Genomic DNA, 441 nt, shown 5'->3' on the forward strand with positions numbered 1-441 from the left:
TGAAATGACAAGCCGTCCTCGGGGACGGGTAAAATTTCTGAGTTTTTTCGAGCCCTGGTTAACACAATAAACCGAAAAAAAAGGATACACTTTCTCTCGCTGACCAGAGCTAAAACCTGTCCTAAACAATGACCGCACAATCCTACTTGAAATAGTTATACCCCATGCCATAGCCACCGCCACATAGTCCAGACGAATGGCTCGGCAAACTATATGCAGTGGTGCTGAATATTACAATATCATAGTCTATTACAGTCTTACGGTTGAGTTGTAAAAATTAGGGTTTTCAGGAGTTTACGTAATCTTATTCTTAATAAAACTCAAAAACTTCGGGAGAAAAAAAAACTTATTCTTAAAAATAAGTTTTTTCCCCCTTAACTACCGAGAACTAATCCAATCAAGTTCTAACTAAACAACAATTTTTTTCTACTCTTTGAACAA

Source organism: Parasteatoda tepidariorum, chromosome 9 (genome assembly GCF_043381705.1).
Source record: "Parasteatoda tepidariorum isolate YZ-2023 chromosome 9, CAS_Ptep_4.0, whole genome shotgun sequence".
In the NCBI taxonomy this organism is placed as follows: domain Eukaryota; kingdom Metazoa; phylum Arthropoda; class Arachnida; order Araneae; family Theridiidae; genus Parasteatoda; species Parasteatoda tepidariorum.